The sequence below is a fragment of the Rhinopithecus roxellana genome, chromosome 16 (assembly GCF_007565055.1).
Source record: "Rhinopithecus roxellana isolate Shanxi Qingling chromosome 16, ASM756505v1, whole genome shotgun sequence".
Lineage (NCBI taxonomy): Eukaryota > Metazoa > Chordata > Mammalia > Primates > Cercopithecidae > Rhinopithecus > Rhinopithecus roxellana.
The window spans coordinates 104585677-104610499 of record NC_044564.1 but is presented as its reverse complement, the minus strand read 5'-3'; the positions used below and the strand labels follow the sequence as shown (position 1 = coordinate 104610499).

At 39.1% G+C, this 24823-nt stretch overlaps 1 pseudogene; it reads left to right on the top strand.

Moving 5' to 3' along the window:
- Positions 1–23485: 23485 nt before the first annotated feature.
- On the top strand, positions 23486–24623 carry LOC115893849 (annotated as a pseudogene).
- Positions 24624–24823: the final 200 nt, after the last annotated feature.

The following is a 24823-nucleotide window of genomic DNA, read 5'->3' as shown; positions in this document are numbered from 1 at the left end:
TCCAAGGGTTCCCTTTGTCATTTCAAATAAGTTTTTGCATAAATGTCTAATGTATTCTTCTTATAAAAGTTGTAATATGTTTTTCTTTTTTTCCACAGCATTTCACTCCTTTAAACTGCTGTATATATTTATCTTTTTTATGAATTTATTGTCTATTTTCTCCATGAAAAGTTCCTTGTAAGCAGGGACTTTTCCTTGTCTATTGCTGTCTTTTCCCAGTGTGCAGATCAATGTGAGGCAAATAATAGCTAATACATAGGCACTGGATGTGAAAAAGTGTTCTGTAAAGCAATATTGTGCATTTACTTTGGAGTATATTCACACATAAATGTAAGCCTCCTTCTGACTAAATAATAAGCAGGAACCCTAAGGCCAGTAGTTAAAGGACTATATTCTACACATTCCCAGTACTCTCTTCTTTCCATACACTTTTCAATCCAGGTTCTGTTGATTCTCTTATATATTGACATGAGCTTCTTGTTCCATACTGTCTGTGCTGAAATCAGTCACTACATCTTGCAGGAATTTGATTTGTCTCGAGAAAGTGATTTGTCATTGCATTTGAAAATATAAAGGCAATTTCAATATATGCTTTATTAATTGATTTATTAATTGAAAACGTGTTAATTGATTTTATGTATTGATTGATTATTGATTAATATATGCTTTATTAATATATGCTTTATTAATTGATTATTATAAAATAAATTGATTGATTGATTTTAATATATGCTTTATTAATTTTAATATATGCTTTATTAATTAATATATTCAATTTATTAATTGAAAAAATTGAAGGTTTTTTTCAGAGTGTACTGCAAATTACTGCATACATATTGCCCATTGCTATGGAAGTACTTTTGTTTTATTTTTCCCTTCTCTTTTTATTTTTTTTTATTTTTTATTTTTGAGACGGAGTCTCGCTCTGTCGCCCGGGCTGGAGTGCAGTGGCCGGATCTCAGCTCACTGCACACTCCGCCTTCCGGGTTTACGCCATTCTCCTGCCTCAGCCTCCCGAGTAGCTGGGACTACAGGCGCCCGCCAGGTCGCCCGGCTAGCTTTTTGTATTTTTTTTTTTAGTAGAGACTGGGTTTCACCGTGTTAGCCAGGATGGTCTCGATCTCCTGACCTCGTGATCCGCCCGTCTCGGCCTCCCAAAGTGCTGGGATTACAGGCTTGAGCCACCGCGCCCGGCCCTCTTTTTAAAACATCATATTAAATTTGTCTCAAAATTATCTAAGTGCTTGTTATCTTTTTTGCGGACTCTATCATAGTCAATGTTTTCTATTGTACTGTTGGTTGAAGAGAGGATAGTAATATAATTCTATGCTGTACAGAGTCCCTTCTTGATTGAAGTCCAGGCAGTAAGCTTCCTATTTTACACTAACATACTACTTTCTGGGAAACTCCATTTGGCATACCCTCTGATAGAAATAATTCAGTGAAATACCAACTATTACTGTAGTAACTTCTTGAAAAAGTAGAAGATAGTACTGCCAGACTCTAAAAACATTTAAAAATATAACATCCTTAGAAGAAGATTTGATTTTTGATTCCAAATATCTCTTACACGTAATGTTAAAAAGGTTAAACTCGACATAACAAAAATTTCGGGACGGGCGCAGTGGCTCATATCTGTAATCCCAGCACTTTGGGAGGTCCGAGGCGGGCAGATCACGAGGTCAGGAAATTGAGACCATCCTGGCTAACAGGGTGAAACCCCGTCTCTACTAAAAATACAAAAAATTAGCCGGGCATGTTGACACGAGCCTGTAGTCCCAGCTACTCGGGAGGCTGAGGCAGGAAAATCGCTTGAACCCACGAGGCCGAGGTTGCAGTGAGCCAAGATCGTGCCACTGCACTCCAGCCTGGGCGACAGAGCAGAGTCCGTCAAAAAGAAAGGAAAGGGAAGGGAAGGAGGAAGGGAAGGGGAAAGGGAAGGGAAAGGGAGGGGAAGGGGAGGGGAAGGGGAAGGGAGGGGAGGGGAAGGGAGGGGGAGGGGAGGGGAGGGGAGGGGAGGGGAAGGGGAGGGAAAGGGAGGGGAAGGGAAGGGGAGGGGAGGGATGGGAAGCGAAAGGCAAAAGCTCAAATGTCTCAAAACTATAAATAATGCTTAATTGGGAGAAATATACTCACACCTTAAAAAACAAATCGACAGTACTAGAGATGAAGACACGTAAGTGAAAATTTTTAAATGTATCAGTAAGGAGGGCTACTTTTATAAGGGAAAACGCATATACTATTGTCAAGAATAAAAGCTTTTTTCAGACTGAGAATTTTAGAAAAAACTTGAGAAAGAATATACGTGTAAAAAAAAAGACAACTGAGGCCAGGTGCTGTGGCTCATGCCTGTAATCCCAGCACTTTGGGAGGGCGAGGAGGGAAGATCATGAGGTCAGGAGTTTGAGACCAACTTGGTCAACATGGTGAAACCCTGTCTCTACTAAAAACACAAAAATTAGCTGGGCATGGTGGCGCATGCCTGTAATCCCAGAAACTCGGGAGGCTGAGACAGGAGAATCATTTCAACCCAGGAGGTGGAGGTTGCAGTGAGCCGAGATCGTACCATTGCACTCCAGCCTGGGTGACAGAGCAAGACTCCGTTCCCCCCACCCAAAAAAAAAAAAAAAAAAAAAAAAACTGAAATAATTTTGGGTTGTCATGTTCAGAGTGAATTGGATAGTATTATCTCTAGTTTTATTTTCTCCATAAACTAGATTCTTTCAACTAGAGGTTTTATGGAAGTATAGGTAATTCCCACAATACATAAAAATACTTTAAATAATCCATGATAAATACTGCATAAAATACTTTTAAAATAATGTATATCATATTATTTTAAGACTGAGGCTAAGAATAATGAGTACCCTCATAAAATCCTAATTTGAAAGAGAAAGTAATGTTAGCTCTTATTAATGTCTCTCATCACTTATTTCTAGAGGCTGTTGTGTGGAACTCAGTCATGGGAAGAGGATCTTGCTTCTCATCACTTGTGTGCCTCGCTGTTTAAAAAGCATAAAAATCTAAATTTACAGTATTAAAAAGATGACAGAGGGAGGAGGGTAAGCTTCTTTTATATTACCTATATATCTTTATTAAACTAGACTTCATAAGTGTTTTGATATATGAACTTTTTCTTGGCATGTCATAAATGGTTTTCCAAAGAAATTTAGGATGATCACTTCCAGTATGGCCATGTAAGCACCTAACTCTACTGCATATAACAGTATAATGGATATGGATATGGACAAAGTACATAAAACAAACATTTGTCAGTGTAACAAAGCAGACAGATTCAGGATAGGATTTGAAACTCAGAAAAAGGAAAATTATAAGTTGAGTTGGAGAAGAGCAAAGATCACCTGCAGGCCATGAAGCAGGCCATCCAGAGGCAAAACTCCTTATCTGAAGAATTTAGAAGTAATCAGACTTCCCTATTATCTAAAGTAGCATCTGGTACCAGGCTTCTTTCCCCCAAATTAATAAATAACTAGAATTTCTGTATATCTCAAGAACGCATGCATGTCGAAACTCGTTGTGCAAACTTTGCTGACATCAAAGCACAAAAATGCCTATAAATATAACCATTTACCATGACCTACAGGACTAATAAGGTTTAAATCATCCTTAAACTCTCGCTTTAAGGTACACACATACCTCTAAAGAAAAATCCACTGCGGTGCACTCAGTCCTCTCTTGCTGAAGCGCCCTGCCGCACTCTTCTGCAGAGCTCTCTCCTTCTAATAACACTTTCCTTTTCAAACCTATACTGTTGTCAGTAAATTCTTCTTACCACCTGTGAACCAACCACTTTCCACTGCCAGGGCTCTGACATCTCGCCCTGCAGAGTTGTTCACTTTTATGGCTTTTAGCCCAAGGGCAGTCAATGCTGCGTAGGATAAAACTCTGATAGGAAATTGCAGAGGCAAGTATAACCACTTTAAAATGGCAGGGAAACCTGAAAAAAGAGAAAGCTAGAGAGAAAAAACCACGAATTGGGCAATATACACTCTGGCCAAATTCTGGTTGCCCCAAGCCCTGCATGCATGGGGAAGACTTAATAAGCCCAGCCACCACAAAGAATTGAAATAAGATTCAAGACAGAATTTCTCATTTGAGTAAAATCAACTTAATTACCTGTTAAAACAAAAACATCAACATGATTAAATAACAGATTCTACAGTCTTCACAACATTATATCCACAGTGTCCAAATACAATCCCAGATAACTCCATGTTTAAAAACAAACAAACAAACAAACAAAAAACAGAAAAATGTGTCCTAATCTAAAATAAAAAAGAATCAACTGAGACCAGTGTTGAATAGAACCAGATTAACAAAAGATTTAAACAGGCACTTCACAAAAGGAGATATACAAATAACCAATAAGCTCTTTGTAGGTTCTGGATATTAGCCCTTTGTCAGATGAGTAGATTGCAAAAATTTTCTCCCATTCTGTAGGTTGCCTGTTCACTCTGATGGTAGTTTCTTTTGCTATGCAGAAGCTCCTTAGTTTAATTAGATCCCATTTGTCAATTTTTGCTTTTGCTGCCGTTGCTTTTGGTGTTTTAGACATGAAGTCCTTGCCCATGCCCATGTCCTGAATGGTATTACCTAGGTTTTCTTCTAGGGATTTTATGGTACCCATCAAAAAGTGGGCAAAGGATATGAACAGACATTTCTCAAAAGAAGACATTCATACAGCCAACAGACACATGAAAAAATGCTCATCACCACTGGCCATCAGAGAAATGCAAATCAAAACCACAATGAGATACCATCTCACACCAGTTAGAATGGCAATCATTAAAAAGTCAGGAAACAACAGGTGTTGGAGAAGATGTGGAGAAATAGGAACACTTTTACACTGTTGGTGGGATTGTAAACTAGTTCAACCATTATGGAAAACAGTATGGCAATTCCTCAAGGATCTAGAACTAGATGTACCATATGACCCAGCCATCCCACTACTGGGTATATACCCAAAGGATTATAAATCATACTGCTATAAAGATACATGCACACGTATGTTTATTGCGGCACTATTCACAATAGCAAAGACTTGGAATCAACCCAAATGTCCATCTGTGACAGACTGGATTAAGAAAATGTGGCACATATACACCATGGAATACTATGCAGCCATAAAAAAGGATGAGTTTGAGTCCTTTGTAGGGACATGGATGCAGCTGGAAACCATCACTCTTAGCAAACTATCACAAGAACAGAAAACCAAACACCGCATGTTCTCACTCATAGGTGGGAACTGAACAATGACATCACTTGGACTTGGGAAGGGGAACATCACACATCGGGGCCTATCATGGGGTGGGGGAGGGATTGCATTGGGAGTTATACCTGATATAAATGATGAATTGATGGGTGCTGATGAGTTGATGGGTGCAGCACACCAACATGGCACAAGTATACATATGTAACAAACCTGCACGTTATGCACATGTACCCTAGAACTTAAAGTATAATAAAAAAAAAAATTTAAAAAAAAAACAAAAAAAAAACAAATAACCAATAAGCACATGAACACATGAGTGTTCAACACTGGTAGTCGCTATGGAAGTGCAAAGTAAACCACAAGAGTTTCACATCATCCAGAATGCTGAAAATTAAAAAGATTGACAGCACCAAATATTCATAAGAATGGGAAGTAACTCTCTATATTCCCAGTAAGAATGTAAATGGTACATCCACTTTGGGAAAAGGGCTAACAATTTCTTATAAAACTAAGCATATACTATACACCTATAATTCATCAATTATGTTCCTATGTATGTACCAAATAGAAATGAAAATGTCTTCAGAAAGACATTTCTTACACAAGAATGTCCGTTACAGTTTTTTCATAATAGCCAGTCACTGGAGAACCCAAGTGCCAATCAATAAGCAAATGGATTGACAAACTATGGTCTAATCATACAACAAAATACCACTCAGTATGGTGAAATAAAAGGAATAAATTACTAATACATGCAACAATGTGAATGAATTTCAAAACCAATGCTAGATGGAAGAAGCCTTCAAAATAGAGTACATAGTCAAGTTCTGAAATAGGTAAAAATAATGAATGCTATTAAAAATATCAGAAAGGTGGTTGTGGCCGGGTGCGGTGGCTCAAGCCTGTAATCCCAGCACTTTGGGAGGCCGAGACGGGCGGATCACAAGGTCAGGAGATCGAGGCCATCCTGGCTAACACGGTGAAACCCTGTCTCTACTAAAAAATACAAAAATCTAGCCGGGCGAGGTGGCGGGCGCCTGTAGTCCCAGCTACTCCGGAGGCTGAGGCAGGAGAATGGCCTGAACCCGGGAGGCGGAGCTTGCAGTGAGCTGAGATCCGGCCACTGCACTCCAGCCTGGGCGACAGAGCGAGACTCCGTCTCAAAAAAAAAAAAAAAAAAAGAAAGGTGGTTGCCTTGGTATAGCTGGGGCACAACAATTAATATGTTTTAACCAGCATGTTTAAGTATTTACATTTAATGCGAATATTTATGTTTGATTATTTCATACACATTTGGTGTTTGTTTTTAAGATACTGTGCTTTTTAATTTTTTTGACAAGTTTCCTGCCTTCTATTGAATTGATGAGATTTTCTTTGTTTCCTTTTATTCCCTTGACTGCTTTAGGAGTATTATATCCTATTTTTATTGTTGTAATATTTCCCTTAAATTTTTATGATAGTTGTTTAACTTAGCAAATTCTCTAGTTAATATCTCTGCAATCCTCCTGAATATTATAGAACTTTAAGATATTTATATCTGATTTCTAACTGCCACAGTCTTCCATGTTATTGATGTTTAAACTTTTATTTTTACCTTGTATTGTCCCCCAGTTTATTGCTATCTTTTTAAGTAAAATTAGTGACCATTTGGATTTACCTATATATTTACCAATTTTTTTGCATACTATGATTTTTTTCATGCCGTGACTTTCATCTGGGTGCAATTTCGTTGGGGGGGGGGGCGGCATTCTATGTATAGTAAAAATCTCTTGGTCTAAAAGCATCTTTATTTGGCTTTCTCTCTTGAAAGATGGTCTAGTCTGGTATAGAATTGTAGGTTTTCAGTTATCTTTCTTGAGCAATTTAAAGATATGTTTCCTTTGGCTTTGGGCCCCTATTCTAGTTGATGACACTTCTACTTTATTCTTTGTTTTAAACTATTTGACATAACAAATACTGTGGATATTACATGATATTAAAACTTAATGGGATTATTCATCATTAAGAGGAGTCTGATCTTCATTGTTTTTATTTCTATTTGGATGCTTTCATACATTATTTTATTTAATCCTCAAAATAATCAGTATCTTCATTTCATACAGAAATAATAGTATATGGCTGGGCACAGTAACTCAAGCCTGTAATCCCAGCACTTTAGGAAAGGCTGAGGTGGGAGGATCACCTGAGGACAGGGGTTGGAGACCAGCCTGGCCAACATGGTGAAACCTTGTCTCTAATAAAAATATAAAAAGTTAGCCAGATGTGGTGCTGTGTGCCTATAATCCCAGCTACTCAGGAGGCTGAGGCAGGAGAATCGCTTGAACCTGGGAGGCAGAGGTTGCAATGAGCTGAGATCACACCATCACACTCCAGCCTGGGTGACAAGAGTGAAACTGTCTCAAAAATAAATAAATGAATAAAGAAATAGGTGGTGGCCGGCAAGATGGCCAAATAGGAACAGCTCTGGTCTGCAGCTCCCAGCAAGATCAATGCAGAAGGCAGGTGATTGCTGCATTTCCAACTGAGGTACCCAGCTCATCTCACTGGGACTGGTTAGACAGTGGGTGCAACCTACAGAGGGTGAGCCGAAGCAATGTGGGGCGTCGCCTCACCCAGGAAGTGCAAGGGGTCAGGGAATTCCCTCCCCTAGCCAAGGGAAGCCATGAGGGACTGTCCCCTGAGGAACAGTGCCCTCCAGCCCAGATACTATGCTTTTCCCATGGTCTTCACAAGCCACAGATCAGGAGATTCCCTTGGGTGCCTACACCACCAGGGCCCTGGGTTTCAAGCACAAAACTGGGCAGCCATTTGGGCAGACACCAAGCTAGCTGCAGGAGTTTTCTTTTTCATACTCCACTGGTGCCTAAAATGCCAGCGAGACAGAACTGTTCACTCCCCTGGAAAGGGTGCTAAAGCAAGGGAGCTAAGTGGTCTAGCTCACTGGGCTTCACCCCACGGAGCCCAGCAAGCTAAGATCCACTGGCTTGAAATTCTTGCTGTCAGCACAGCGGTCTCAAGTCAACCCAGGATGCTCAAGCTTGGTTGGGGGAGAGGCATCTGCCATTACTAAGGTGTGAGTAGGTGGTTTTCCCCTCACAGTGTAAACAAAGTCACCAGGAATTCGAACTGGGTGGAGCTCACCGCAGCTCAGCAAGGCCACTGTAGCCAGATTGCCTCTCTAGATTCTGCCTCTCTGGGCAGGGCATCTCTGAAAGAAAGGCAACAGCTGCAGTCAGGGGCTTATAGATAAAACTCCCATCTCCCTGGGACAGAGCACCTGGGGGAAGGGGTGGCTGTGGGCACAGCTTCGGCAGACTTAAACATTTCTGCCTGTCGGCTCTGAAGAGAAGAGTGGATCTCCTAGGATAGCACTCAAGCTCCACTAAGGGACAGACTGCCTCCTCAAGTGGGTCCCTGACCCCTGTGTCTCCTGACTGGGAGACACCTCCCAGCAGGGGTCAACAGACACCTCATATGGGAGAGCTCTGGCTGGCATCTGGCAGGTGCTTCTCTGGGAAGAAGCTTCCAGAGGAAGGAACAGGCAGCAGTCTTTGCTGTTCTGCAGCCTCCACTGGTGATAACCAGGCAAACAGGATCTGGAGTGGACCTCCAGCCAACTCCAGCAGACCTCCAGCAGAGGGGCCTCATTCTTAAAAGGAAAACTAACAAACAGAAAAGAATAGCATCAACATCAACAAAAAGGACATCCACACAGAAACCCCATCTGAAGGTCACCAACATCAAAGACCAAAGGTAGATAAATCCATGAAGATGAGGAAAAACCAACCCAAAAAGGCTGAAAATTCCAAAAACCAGAATGTCTCTTCTCCTCTAAAGGATCACAGCTCCTCGCCAGCAAGGGAACAAAACTGGACAGAGAATGAGTTTGATGAATTGACAGAAGTACGCTTCAGAAGGTGGGTAATAACAAACTCCTCTGAGCTAAAGGAGCATGTTCCAACCCAATGCAAGGAAGCTAAGAACCTTGAAAAAAGTTAGAGGAACTGCTAACTAGAATAATCAGTTTAGAGAAGAATATAAATTACCTGATGGAGCTGAAAAACACAGCACTAGAACTTCATGAAGCATACACAAGTTTCAATGGCCAAATCGATCAAGCAGAAGAAAGGATATCAGAGATTAAAGATCAACTTGATAAAATAAAGCATGAAGACAACATTAGAGAAAAAAGAATGAAAAGGAATGAACAAAGCCTCCAAGATATACAGGACTATGTGAAAAGACCAAACCTATGTTTGATTGGTGTACCTGAAAGTGATGGGGAGAATGGAACCAAATTGGAAAACACACTTCAGGATATCATGCAGTAAAACTTCCCCAACCCAGCAAGACAGGCCAACATTCAAATTCAGGAAATACAAAGAACACCACAAAGTTCTTTAGAAAAGCAACCCCAAGACACTTAATTGTCAGATTCACCAAGGTTGAAATGAAGGAAAAAATGTTAAGGGCTGCCAGAGAGAAAGGTCAGGTTACCCACAAAGGGAAGCCCATCAGACTAACAGCGGATATCTCTGCAGAAATCCTACAAGCCAGAAGAGAGTATTCAACATTCTTAAAGAAAATAATTTTCAACCCAGAATTTCATATCCAGCCAAACTAAGCTTCATAAGTGAAGGGGAAATAAAATCCTTTACAGACAACCAAATGCTAAGAGATTTTGTCACCACCAGATCTGCCTTACAAGAGCTCCTGAAGGAAGCACTAAACATGGAAAGGAACAACCAGTACCAGCCACTGCAAAAACATACCAAATTGTAAAGACCATTGACACTATGAAGAAGCTGCATCAACTAATGGGCAAAATAACCAGCTAGCATCATAATGACAGGATCAAATTCACACATAACAATATTAACCTTAAATGTAAATGGGCTAAATGCCCTAATTAAAAGACATAGACTGGCAAAATTGGATAAAGAGTCAAGACACATCAGTATGCTGTTTTCAGGAGACCCATCTCACATGCAAAGACACACACAGGCTCAAAATAAAGGGATGGAAGAAGATTTACCAAGCAAATGGAAAGCAAAAAAAAAAAGCAGGGGTTGCAGTCCTAGTCTCTCATAAAACAGACTTTAAACTAACAAAGATCAAAAAAGACAAAGAAGGGCATTACGCAATGGTAAAGAGATCAATTCAACAAGAGGAGCTAACTATCCTAAATATATATGCACCCAATACAGGAGCACCCAGATTCATAAAGCAAGTTCTTAGAGACTTACAAAGAGACTTAGACTCCCACACAATAATAGTGGGAGACTTTAACACCCCACTGCCAGTATTAGACAGATCAACGAGACAAAAAATTAACAAGGATATTTAGGACTTGAACCCTACTCAGGACCAAGTGGACCTAATAGACATCTATAGAACTCTCCACCCCAAATCAATAGAACATACATTCTTCTCAGTGCCACATTGCATTTATTCTAAAATTGACCACAGAATTGGAAGTAAAAAACTCCTCAGCAAATGCAAAAGAACTGAAATCATAACAAACAGTCTTTCAGACCACAATGCAATCAAATTAGAACTCAGGATTAAGAAACTCACTCAAAACTGCACAATTACATGGAAACTGAACAAACTTCTCCTGAATGACTACTGGGCAAATAATGAAATTAAGGCAGAAATATGTTAAGTTCTTTGAAACCAATGAGAACAAAGACACAACATACCAGAATCTCTGGGACACAGCTAAAGCAGTGTTTAGAGGAAAATTTATAGCACTAAATGCCCACAGAAGAAAGCAGGAAAGATCTAAAATCAACACTCTAACATCACAATTAAAAGAACTAAAGAAGCAAAAGCAAACAAATTCAAAAGCCAGCAGAAGACAAGAAATCAGAGCAGAACTGAAGGAGATAGAGACACAAAAAAACCCTTCAAAAAAGTCAAGAAATCCAGAGCTGGTTTTTTGAAAAGATTCACAAAAAAAGATAGACCACTAGCCAGACTAATAAGGAAGAAAAGAGAGGAGAATCAAATAGATACAATAAAAAATGATAAAGGGGATATCACCACCGATCCCACAGAAATACAGACTACCATCAGAGAATACTACAAACACCTCTACGCAAATAAACTAGAAAATCTAGAAAAAAATGTATAAATTCCTGGACATATACACCCTCCCAAGACTAAACCAGGAAGAAGCAGAATCCCTGAATAGATCAATAACAAGTTCTGAAATTGAGGCAGTAATTAATAGCCTACCAACCAAAAAAAATCCAGGACCAGACGGATTCACAGCTGAATTCTACCAGAGGCAAAAAAAAAAAAAAAAAAAAAAAAAAAGGAGCTGGTATCATTCCTTCTGAAATATTTCAAACAACAGAAAAATATGGACTCCTCCCTAACTCATTTTATGAGGCCAGCATCATCCTGATACCAATACTTGGCAGAGACGCAACAAAAAAAGAAAATTTCAGGCCAATATCCCTATGAACATCGATGCGAAAATCCTCAAAATATTGGCAAACTGAATCCAGCAGTACATCAAAAAGCTTATCCACCATGATCAAGTCAGCCTCATCCCTGGGATGCAAGGCTGGTTCAACATACACAAATCAATAAACATAATCCATCACATAAACAGAACCAATGACAAAAACCACATGATTATCTCAATAGATGCAGAAAAGGCCTTGGATAAAATTCAACATCTCCTCATGCTAAAAACTCTCAATAAACTAGGTATTGATGGAATGTACCTCAAAATAATAAGAGCCTTTTATTACAAACCCACAGCCAATATCATACTGAATGAGCAAAACCTGGAAGCATTCCCTTTGAAAACCAGCACAAGACAAGGATGCCCTCTCTCACCACTCCTGTTCAACATAGTAGTGGAAGTTCTGGCCAGGACAATCAACCAAGATAAAGAAATAAAGGGTACTCAAATAGGGAGAGAGGAAGTCAAATGGTCTCTGTTTGCAGATGACATGATTTTCTATTTAGAAAACCCCATCCTCTCAGTCCAAAATGTCCTTAAGCTGATAAGCAACTTCAGCAAAGTCTCAGGATACAAAAATCAATGTGCAAAAATTGCAAACATTCTTATACACCAATAATAGACAAACAGAGAGCCAAATCATGAGTGAACTTCTGTTAACAATTACTACAAAGAGAATAAAATACCTAGGAATACAACTTACAAGGGATGTGAAGGACCTCTTCAAGGAGAACTACAAACCACTGCTCAAGGAAATAAGAGAGAACACAAACAAATAGAAAAACATTCCATGCTCATAGACAGAAAGAATCTATATTGTGAAAATGGCCATACTGCCCAAAGTAATTTATAGATTCAATGCTATCCCCATCAAGCTACCATTGATTTTTTCTTCACAGAATTAGAAAAAACTACTTTAAATTTCATGTGGAACCAAAAAAGAGCCCATATAGCCAAGAGAATCCTAAGCAAAAAGAATAAAGCTGGAGTCATCACATTACCTGACTTCAAACTATATTATGAGGCTACAGTACCCAAAACAACATGGTACTGGTACCAAAACAGAGATATAGACCAATGGAACAGAATGGAAGCCTCAGAAATAACGCTAGACATCTACAACCATCTGATCTTTGACAAACATGACAAAAACAAGCAATGAGGAAAGGATTCCCTATTTAATAAATGATATTGGGAAAACTGGCTAGCCATATGCAGAAAACTGAAATTGGACCCCTTCCTTAAACCTTATACAAAAATTAACTCAAGATGCATTAAAGATTTAAATGTAAGACCTAAAACCATAAAAACCCTAGAAGAAAACCGAGGCAACACCATTCAGGACATAGGCATGGGCAAAGGCTTCATCACTAAAACACCAAAAGCACTGGCAACAAAAGCCAAAATTGACAAATGGGATCTAATTAAAGAACTCCTACACAGCAAAAGAAACCATCATCAGAGTGAACAGGCAACCTACAGAACGGGAGAAAAATTTTGCAATCTATCCATCTGACAAAGGGCTAATATCCAGAATCTACAAAGAACTTAAACAAATTTACAAGAAGAAAACAACCCCATCAAAAAGTGGGCAAAGGACATGAACAGACAATTCTCAAAAGAAGACATTTATGCAGCCAACAAACATATGAAAAAAAGCTCATCATCACTGGTCATTAGAGAAATTATAGATACACTCAAGCAAAAAGCAATAAATTGACAAAGATTGACCGTGAGATAACAGAGATGATGCAATGAGCACACAAGAATTTTCAAGTAGATATTACAGCTATGCTCAAGAACGTTTTAAATGTTCATATGAATAAACAAATATAAAATTTTAAGAAAAACCAAACTATAAAAAAGGGCCAACTGAAAATTCTAGAACTAAAATGTGCAATGTCTACTATTTAAAAAAAAATTGGAGAATTTAACAACAGAGTAAAGATGGCATAAGAAAAAAGTTAGTAAAAGTAGATCAACAGTAGTTATGCAATTAAAAAACAGAGGAATAAAAAGACTTGCCAGAATTGCCTGTACAACAGTAATCTCCTTTCTGCCTTGAAAACCTAGATTTTTTAAAAAAACTATCAGGCAGCATCATGTTCAGGAATGGTGGAGCCAGAGAAGCATGACTATTTTGGGGCTAATATGTTAACATCATTTCCTTTGTAACTGATGTTTTAGAGGTAGGTTTATGACCTAGTTCTGGAAAATGAGAATGAGAATGAATGAGCTGGGGCTTCTGGGAATGTTTATCGCTCTGAAAAAGAGCAATAAACAGGTACATGACCTATGTTCCTGCCTCTTGAAGCGCAAGGATTTGATTTCTGGAGCTGCAAGCATACCAACAATAGCCAGGAAAAAGGAAAAAAAAAAAAAAAAAACAGCAAAAGCCTTGTGTCCTTGATGACTTTTCTGAACCTTGAAACCACCAAACTATGGACTTATTATGTGAGATAATAAATACTTCACCATACAATACACATTAAGGTTGCATTTTCTCTAAATTGTATCCAAGGAATCCTTGCTGACAGCAAAACTTACCCAAGGCCTACTTCCCTAAGAGTTCTCTGAGTCCCATGATCACATAAGGTGACAACTTCTTCCTTTGAGCCAGGACTTTTTCTTTTGAACACATGTCCTACTTTGTCTTGAATAGTCATGGTTTGTCTTTTTCCAGCATAATTATTAATTGCTTTCCCTTTTACTCTCAAAAAAAAAAAACGGCATTTGGAGGAAACTTTTAAAACCTCCATATCTATTTTATTTTGACCCTTCTAATAGTTTCATTTTAGATTATCTTCTGCTTATTTATGTACTCCCCACTAAATGACAGGGCAAAAACTTGTATTTTTTTGTTGTTGTATATCCCCACAACAATGAGTGAACATATTTGGCATCAAAATTTAGCAAAAGGTCTGTCACATAGTTGAATATTAAAAGAAAAGGTAAGTAGAACTGAAACAGAAATGATACATATTCCATATAATTCAACCACAATTGTTACTCTTCTCAAATTATAGGTTCCATCCTCTTATTTCATAATGTATTTACTATAGATGTGCTGACGTTTTCACGAAAGTGAATGTTCTCCTAACTAAGGCCTACACAATTGCAGACGTGCTGGAAAAACATAAGTGGGATGGAATTAAAACACTAAAACCTGGGGTTGGCACAGCAGGGTCAGGGGCCAGAAGAGGACAGAAGATAAGGAGAGTTAGAGGAGCTGGTTGAGAACTCATGGCAGGAGTGTGTCCATTCCCTTGAGGTTGTGCTTTGGTTATTACACCCTTATGTCTGCTTCATCCCACTAAGAAAAAAATGTACATCACACTCATTTTCCATTCTATAAGAAGGACGTTATGAGAATTTCTGACAATGAGAATTGGTTTTTATTCAGAGAGAATTAGAATAAATGGAATCTCTGATTCCAGTCTTCCAACAGTGTCTTACCTTCAAAAAGTCAAAGAAAAATATAAAAGTATAAAAGAATTCTCATATTCTAAGAATGCAATAGAAAACGGTTTCACTTCCACTTGTTGTATGTGTTTTTACCCTCTCCATTTTCCTTTTTAAAATATTATAACATTTATTAAAATTGCTTAATAAAATAATATGAGAAAACACATACAACATATTGTTAATGTTAACAGCAGGTTATAAAAAAGAATATGCAGTCTGCTTTTAAGGGTGTTTTGTTTTGTTTTGTTTTGTTTTAGACCGAGTCTCGCTCTGTCACCAGGCTAGAGTGCAGTGGTACAATCTTGGCTTACTGCAACCTCCACCTCCCAGGTTCAAGTGATTCTCCTGCCTCAGCCTCCCAAGTAGCTTGGATTACAGGCACGCAACACCATGCCTGGCTAATTTTTGTATTTTTAGTAGAGACAGTTTCACCATGTTGGCCAGGATGGTCTCGATCTCCAGACCTCGTGATCCACCCACCTCAGCCTCCCAAAGTGCTGGGATTACAGTTATGAGCCACCATGCCCAGCCTAAGTTTTTATTATAGGTAGTATATGCATAAAAATATGTCAAAATATCAACAGTTATATCTGAAATTATGAGTGACTTTCATTTCCTCCTTTGGGCTTTTCTGAATGTCCCAAATTTTCTACAATGAATATGTGTTATTTCCACAATCAGGAAAAAAAACGAATTCAAAGTTAAAGAAAAATTGCTGTTTAATAAGTAAAGTACCCTTAGGTCTTTGAGACATTATTCTTAATATATCTAAAAGTTGCCACCTTTATCGTGACTTAGTGATTCAACTTTAAATCACTTGTGGGATTACACAGTGTCTTAGAAGAAAACAAGGGAGGATTTAAATTGGCTACCAGGCTACTGGTGGGTCCTCTGGAAAAACTTAGGACCCAGAGGTTAGAGGGTACTTAGGTCGATGCAGATTGGTTTACTATTGATTCAAACTTATGACATGAATTTCTAATGGGGATGAAAGCTTTATTTTCAATCTGCCCCCTCACCGCTACTAACAGACATCTGGAACTGAGGTATACTTGCCTACGGTTTCTACAGCAAGACTGTAGTACAGTGAGAAAGTCGCTATGATTCAAACAAATCTGAAGACGAACAGCCACAGTGACTTCTGTAGACAGAAAAAGATAGTGACACACTAGAGAAAAAGAACGCTGAAGAGAAGTATCTGTGCTTATGTCTACAATGGCTTTGTTGTTTTGAAGACTGAAGTTGCAATAAGCCATATTATTTATTTATATGGCAAATTTGAGGATTTCTACACTGATGGCTAAATGAGGACAATTAGAGCAGAGTTTATTTTCAGAAAGGAGAGGGAATATGCGAACTAGGAATTAGGAATGCTTATTTGAAAAATTTGGAACACAACAGTGGAAAAAATCAAGGGAAATAAGGTATTACTGGATGAAGAAAATACTTGGATATTTATGCAGCTCACTTTAAATTAGTAGTTTTTCCTCACCATGGAAAATGAAAGAATAGCGGCCTTAGGAGATCGGATTAAACTAACTTTGTGTATGTGCAGTCCCTTTGTGCCAAGATCTTTCAGGTATGTTATGTTAATCCTCACAACAACCCTACAAAGTAGATACCGTTACCTCATTGTACATCATTCTCACTTCCAAGAAGACTGCTCTTTCCATTAAAACATAGTACTTCTCCATAAAGATGCCTTACTAGCAGGAAGAACAAAGGGGTAAGAGAAATGGATCACACTAGGCTTCCATGGTACAGCCCTAGAAATGATTAGACATAATATCCTGCATGTGCTAACAAATCCCAGAGGCATCCCCACGACTCAGATAAAGACTCCTACAACATAAGGGCTTAAAGCTTCGGCTGTATTCCTAGCAATGTTAGTGAAAAAACACAGAATAATCTTAAGGCTGTGTAAAGAAAGGAAAAGATAACTTAATTCTGACTCACCCAGTATTGCTTATTATCAACTTCCTTCAGGGCTCCTAGAGAGTCATTTATTTGGACAAGCATTGGGGATCTCCTTGTTTTTCTCATATTGTGAACAGCAAAGTTGTTTTATAAACGGTAGGAAAAATCTGGATGAAGCAGGATATAGGATGTAATATTTAGTGCTGAAATTCCCTTCTGAAGAAACCTTTCCTGGTGGGTGTAACATACCCTGCTACAAAAGGTTCCTTGGGTTAAAAATCAGGCAATCTGGGTGAGTGCTCATGTGTTACAACTACTCTCTCCTGCTAGTAAACATGGGAGAAGGGTGAATGCTTCAGAATCCACAGTTCTCAAGTGAAGTTTGCTTTCTTCCCATAGGTGATGCCCAATACTGAGAATCGATTTTTGATGGAGACTTTGGGGAGAGATGAATAAAACCTGGAGAATCAAGAAACTGAAATTCTACATTGTTATAAAAAAGGAAAAACCAGAGGTAACAGAAGCCCGATGTTTCCCCAGGCTCTCTCCCACCCACCAGGCATTACCTCTGTCTTTCTTTTTCTTGTGTGATGCTGCCAGATGCTCTACAGTGCTTCCTATCAGCACTGCTAAGTTTGATCACATTCTAAATGGTGGGTTCTAGAATCTTTTTGCAATAACTGAGGCTGTATCAGTATGTCTCCTGATGATGAATATAAGTGTTAGATTCATTGGTGGACATAAGAACACTAAATGGCATTGAATTAATCTATGTAATATGATATAACATAAAACCCCTCTCCAATTTCCTGTCCATTGTGTTTTATTTCATACTTGGTTTTTAGAGAAAACTGTCCATTCTACACATTTTTGCCACTATTACCTTCCGAGAAAAATGTGAAAACACTATTTCTGATATATATAATAATAACATATAGGTTAATTAAAAATTGTTTGGAAAATATGGAGACGATAAATTATTAGTGCCCTAAGTCTCATATTCCAGAGAAAACCACAGGTAACATTTTGGTGTTGTTTCTTCAGACACATAAGTACAAAATTGCAATCATTTATATTATTAGAAACTTCTTTCTTTTTTAACATTATATATATGCATTGCCCCCTTGTCCTTACTATATCCAAGACTACAATCTGCAGTGGTGGTACTATCTGGCAGATTAAATAGTCTCACGTGTATACCATGCCCATCACATGCCACAAAGTCAGCATTCTAGAAGAAAAACTTAGAGCAACTGTGAAGGCAAGATTGAACTTGAAATATGATAGTACATGCAATGATATTTTTTCTATTGTTGGATCGTTCAGGGGAAGATGTTAAATAATAATGCATTTTTTTTTTTTTTTTTTTTTTTTTTTTTTTTGAGATGGAGTCTCGCTCTGTCACCCAGGCTGGAGTGCTGTGGCCGGATCTCAGCTCACTGCAAGCTCCGCCTCCCGGGTTTATGCCATTCTCCCGCCTCAGCCTCCCAGGTAGCTGGGACTACAGGCGCCCGCCACCACGCCCGGCTAGTTTTTTGTAGTTTTTAGTAGAGACGGGGTTTCACCGTGTTAGCCAGAATGGTCTCGATCTCCTGACCTCATGATCCGCCGGTCTCGGCCTCCCAAAGTGCTGGGATTACAGGCTTGAGCCACCGCGCCCGGCCAATAATACATTTTTCAATGACTCTTAGGAAAATGCCTCCAATGTCTCACCATTTGTAATTATACTGACCAATTGTTAAAGAGAAATAATCTTCATTATCTTAATGAATTATTCTCCTAAGCTTAGATTACTGAGACATTTTACTAAGAGTGAATGTTGTATTCTATCAAACGCTTTTTGGCATCTAGTTAGATGACAATGTATTTTACTTTTGTTACCTATTTGCTTCATATATTGATGGATTTCTAATTTGGAATTCCATGTATTAATAAAAACAAATGACATTATTTTAGTATACAGTTTGGATGTACTCTGTATTTCTGTACATGTATTTCATAAATTGGATTGATCGTAGTTTTATTGAGAGTTTTCAGTAAAAGGCTATCTTAGGTTGTTAAAATAATTTGCAAAGTGTACTATTAACTTTTTTTTACATGAGAATAAGTTACATAGCACATAAATTATTTGTTTCTTATAAGTATAAAATAATTATCAAAACCATTCTTTACCCAGTGTCCATTTTGGAAGTGTAGTACTCACAGCGGGACCCCTATTAGGTATCACACAGTATATATGGCATAGTATGTGTGCAATAAACCAGTAAGTGAAGGTTGCTGTGGGGACAAAAAGCACATCGTAGGGGCACCTACTCAAAGAGGTGAAAAAGTTTTCCTAGAAAATATCTAAATTGAGAGAAGTCCTTCCAGCTTAAGAAAAAAGCATGTACAGGCCGGGCGCGGTGGCTCAAGCCTGTAATCCAAGCACTTTGGGAGGCCGAGACGGGCGGATCACGAGGTCAGGAGATCGAGACCATCCTGGCTAACATGATGAAACCCCGTCTCTACTAAAAAATACAAAAAACTAGCCGGGCGACGTGGCGGGCGCCTGTAGTCCCAGCTGCTTGGGAGGCTGAGGCAGGAGAATGGCGTAAACCCAGGAGGCGGAGCTTGCAGTGAGCTGAGACCCGGCCACTGCACTCCAGCCTGGGCGGCAGAGCGAGACTCCGTCTCAAAAAAAAAAAAAAAAAAAAGAAAAGGAAAAAGCATGTACAAATGAATGGAGAAGAAGGCAGTATTTGGGGGAGGGAAAAAGAAACTCAGCATGCTCATTGCAGAGCATCGGGGGTGTTAATAGGAACTTTGGAATTTCTACATTAGAGGGGCCTAGGGATGACAATGTGGTCGGAGGATGAGCTGGGGGCTTTTCTTGAAGTTCTGTTGCATAGCAGGCATACTGTTTTTCCTCAGACCGTATTTCTCTGCTTACATGTCTTTTGTGGGGAAGCTGGTGAATATTATTGGGAAGCAAACCTACTCAATAATGCTTTCCTTGACATTATCATGGGAGAAGAAATGGCTGAAGTGGAGAGAAAAAAAGAGAACCGAAGGAGTTTTGTGATAGGTTAATGGTTTTTTGTGAAGTTATTTTTGTCTTCTCTTCTTCACCCTTAATTCTGGAAAAATATGCTTCCTTACCTGGGACCTTTTTTGAACAGAGAAAATGACAGTCATTTCTTCTTCACCCATTTCTCCTCAACCACCTCACTCCCGGATAGAAGTATTAAGGTTAGTACACTTTCTTTAATGGTAAAAATTGGCTCCTTTTCCTTCTCCTTCTTCTTTTCTCCTTCTCTCCCTTCACAACAACTATCTTCCAACAAATTAAAACTGCTGCCTTAACTGATTTCTTTGTTGAAATAAGTCCATGTGCCAATGTGACTAGAAACAGGAAAGGACGTGTGGAAGAAGGAAATATTTTCTAATATGCTAAGATAGTGGTACCATCATCTCTTTCTTCAACTTTACTAAGATCACTGTTCGGATGATATTCTCTAAGAGGAAGAGAAATGATACAGAAAAGGAATGAAAAGGAAATAACTTTCCTGTATTGTCCCTTATAGGAAGATCGGAATGCTGCTGTCTATGACCAGACAAGAAATAAGCCCCTCATCCAGGTCTTCAAGCTCTTTGGATACAGAAAGGCCAGAGAATATGTGTGGTTTGGGGCAAGGAGATGATCAGCAAGAAATATTTTCATTTATCACCAAAACCCAGGGAACTCTAGCTATGACAGAGATAGGCTAACAAAGATACACACATAGTATACAAAATATCCTTTATATAGTAAGTCCATGCTTTTGTTGGGCACTTAACAGAATAAACATGAAACAAATGCAGGATGGCTGCGTTTTTTTTTTTGAGAAGGAGTCTGGCTCTGTTGCCCAGGCTGGAGTGCAGTGGCGCGATCTTGGCTCACTTCAAGCTCTGCCTCCCAGGTTCACGCCACTCTCCGGGATGGCTGAGTTTTTAATGACATGGGGCTAAAGTTATAAGTAGGCAGAACTAGCAAAAGATAAGTCAGGATGGAAAAGGTAGAAAAGGCAGGTATTAGGACAATTAAAGATCCTGAAATGCATACTGACTTGCAGAGTAAAAACAAAGGCTAGAGGATTCCAGGTGTGTGGCTGGTAGAAGCAAATGTGATAGTAAGAATTCTCATGTCATTGTTCTTGATTATGCTAATTCTCATAATTGTGAAATTGCCTGCTACATGTAGACAACCAAAAAGACCACATTACAGCGGGGTGCGGTGGCTCACGCCCTTAATCCCAGCACTTTGGGAGGCCAAGGCGGGTGGATCACGAGGTCAGGAGATCGAGACCATCCTGGCTAACATGGTGAAAACCCCGTCTCTACTAAAAAGACAAAAAATTAGCTGGGTGTGGTGGCGGGCACTGTAATCCCAGCTACTTGTGAGGCTGAGGCAGGACAATGGCATGAACCCGGGAGGCGGAGCTTGCAGTAAGCCGAGATCACGCCACTGCACTCCAGCCTGGGTGACAGAGCGAGACTCCGTATCAAAAAATAAAAATAAAAAATTCCAAAGGCTACAAGAAATAAAAGGCTGTGATCCAGCTTTCAGAGTTTACTAGCATATCATGTGTAATCAGAAATAAAACAAGCAAGTGATGCTTGTTATGTAAGTTTAACACAGCAAGAAACATTTGTGTAATTGTCTCTTGCTTGGAATCAGTGTAGGAATCTGTGAGAAGTAGTATGGTCTAGTGGGTAAAAGGGTTGACTCTGGAGCCAGGCAACTGAATATTGGATTTTGGCTTTGAGATATATTATCTCTGTGACCTTGTAAAAGTTATTTAAACTTTCCTTTGTCTCTGTTTCCTCTCTGTAAAATGGGAGTTAAATATGGTATCTGTGTCAGTAACTTGCACTGAAGATTAAGTGATTAATACAGTCAATGTGCTTACAGCAGTGAAATGTGCTTACAAAAAAGTGCTCAGTAAAAATTAGCCAGTATCAGTTCTGTCACACATGGAAGCTTCCTGGCCAAAATTTAAATTAATATGGAAGACCTAGGGATGTGTCCAAAGCACTAAATACAAAAATCGAAAGAAAAGTATATATTAATAAGTACTTGTAAATGATAAAAACTTGCCTGCAAAAGCATAAAATATGCATCAAAAAGGTAGAGAAAAAAGAATAGAGAATTTAGGCCAATTGGAAAATTACAAAAGTTAAGAAGAAAGGTAACACTTGGTGACTAATACTAAAGGTTGAATTCTAGGCCCTAAAGAAAGCTGTACGTAGTAGCACTCCAAGATCCCTAGTTCCCAGGAACTAAACACCAATGATTCCCAGACTCTTAACTGGTTAGATGTCCCCTTTGGATCAGAAAATTGTTCATGTTCCATCAATTATGCTCCCAAATTTCACTTCCCTTGCCCCAAAATTAAAAAGAAAAAAAAATTTCCTTCTGACCCAGTCGAGTAGACTTGAAAGTTACGATTTATAATATATATGAACATATATATACTTACTGCTATTTTGATTCAATCATAATCTCTTAATATACAATTTTAGATGACATGTTGGAACCAGCTACTATACCTGTGACCTAATAGATGTTATCTAAGTTACATCTCACAATAAACTACCAAAGACTTATAGCTTTTCCCCCATTTTCCTAGCTGAAACTAGTAGCTTAGCTAGCTTAGACTCAAAAATGTCATGTAACTTGAAGGTCATAGTGAGGATAACTGGCATGGTTCAAAATCTCCATGATACTTTAAATTAGATACATCTTTATAAAAATAAATCTTTCAAAATATTCATCAATAGAGATTCTTATGTACCCACCTTTGAAAGTAGTTTGTCCCTAAATATAATGTAATTAGAGGACTGGCACTTCCCAGTATAGCCTCTGCTACTGTGTGATACTAAAAAGTATTAGGCCGGGCGCAGTGGCTCCCACCTGTAATCCCAGCACTTTAAGAAGCCAAGGTGGGTGGATCATGAGGTCAAGAGATGGAGATCATTTGGGCCAACATGGTGAAACCCCGTCTCTACTAAAAATACAAAAAATGAGTTGGTCATGGTGGTGCGCGCCTGTAGTCCCAGCTACTCAGGAGGCTGAGGCAGGACAATCACTTGAACCTAGGAGTCAGAGGCTGCAGTGAGGCAAGATTGTGCCACTGCACTCCAGCCTAGGTGACAGAGTGAGACTCCATCTCAAAAAAAAAAAAAAAAAAGTATTGATCTCAGTGCCTTTTTTATCATTAGCAAAGTTAATAGCCCTGCTCTTGTTGATGCCAGGGCATGTTCTAAGAATAAAACAAAATGATGAATGTGAAAGTTATTTGATAACTCTACATCAAAAATTCAAATTTTCCTGACTCATGTTCTTTTGTAAACTCTGTAGATGACATGAACACATGGAGACAAGAAATTACTCTGTGGTGACTGAATTCTTTCTGGTGGGGCTTTCCCAATATCCAGAGCTCCAGCTTTTTCTGTTCATGCTCTGCCTCATCATGTACGTGATACTCCTCCTGGGAAATAGCATCCTCATTATCAGGATCCTGGATTCTCGCCTCCATACCCCCATGTATTTCTTTCTTGGAAACCTCTCATTCTTGGACATCTGTTACACATCATCATCCATTCCTCCAATGCTTATTATATTTAATAAGCATTATTACCCACCACCAGTCCCTCTCCACACTACTCAGCTGATGCTTTCTGGAAGATGACACCTCCTGGCAGGAGGCCAACCAGCACAAAAATAGAGCATTAAACCACCAAAGCTAAGGACCCTCATTGAGTCCATTGCACCCTCTGCCCCATCACCAGAACAGGCACTGGTATCCACGGCTGACAGACCCATAGATTTCTGAGAGAAAATCCATCTCCTTCATTGACTGTGCTCTGCAGATGGTTGTGTCCCTTGGCTTGGGCTCCACTGAGTGTGTCCTCCTGGCTTTAATGGCCTATGACTACTATGCAGCCATCTGCAACCCACTGACGTACTCCATCATCATGAATAGAGTGCTGTATGTGCAAATGGCTGCATGGTCCTGGATCATAGGCTGTCTGAATTCCTTAGTGCAGACAGTCCTGACAATGGTGTTGCCTTTCTGTGAGAATAACATAATCGATCATCTTACCTGTGAGATCCTGGTTCTTCTTAAAGTCATATGCTCAGGTATCTCCATGAATGTGTGTATAATGACAGTGGCAAGTATTGTTTTATTGGTGATTCCTCTTCTGTTAATTTTTCTCCTATGTGTTTATTCTCTCTTCCATCTTGAGAATTAATTCTGCTGAAGGAAGAAAAAAAGACTTTTCTACCTGTTCAGTGCACTTGACTATGGTCATCTTATTCTATGGTTCAGCCCTTTTCATGTACATGAAGCCCAAATCAAAGTTCACAAAAGCATCTGATGAAATCATTGGATTGTCTTATGGAGTGATCACCCCAATGTTGAACCCCATCATCTACAGCCTGAGGAATAAGGAGGTAAAAGAAGCTGTGAAGAAAATCCTCGGCACTTGCATCTGTGGAAAATATGAAAGGCCTTGAGGCACGTGATGTTCTCAACAAGGGATCAGATCAGGTCTTTTGTATTCACAGATAAAGTCACAGAATCTGATATAAAGAGAGTGTGTATGTTTGTAAAGACAACTTTGGGATTTCCATTCCTTTCATCACAGAATGCTCACGTACACCTTCTGAATTAAGTGTTGTGTGCAGAGTTTCAAGCTGTAGGTGT